This window comes from Orcinus orca, chromosome 11 (genome assembly GCF_937001465.1).
Source record: "Orcinus orca chromosome 11, mOrcOrc1.1, whole genome shotgun sequence".
NCBI lineage: Eukaryota > Metazoa > Chordata > Mammalia > Artiodactyla > Delphinidae > Orcinus > Orcinus orca.
In genome coordinates, this window is record NC_064569.1 from 4,818,014 (window position 1) to 4,818,327 (window position 314).

Genomic DNA, 314 nt, shown 5'->3' on the forward strand with positions numbered 1-314 from the left:
TTCTCATATCAGTGGGTGTTTCAGTATATTCACTCTTTTCTTACAGAAACAATGCTTACATGGAATAGCCTTGTGCCGTGTCATAAAGAATGTGCATCTCCAGTTTGACAAGAGCCAGTGGTTCTCTAAAGCGGGCTGTACTAGTTTTCAGTCTCGGTAGAAGTATTTGAAAGTTCCTGGTTTCCACGTCTTTGGAAATCTTGTCTGATGACCTTTTGTTGATCTGATGAGTGAACAGTATGTCACTGTTACAACGAGCTTTTCTGTGACTGCTGGAGTCTGGGCAGTTTTTTCATGTGCACGTTGACAGTGAG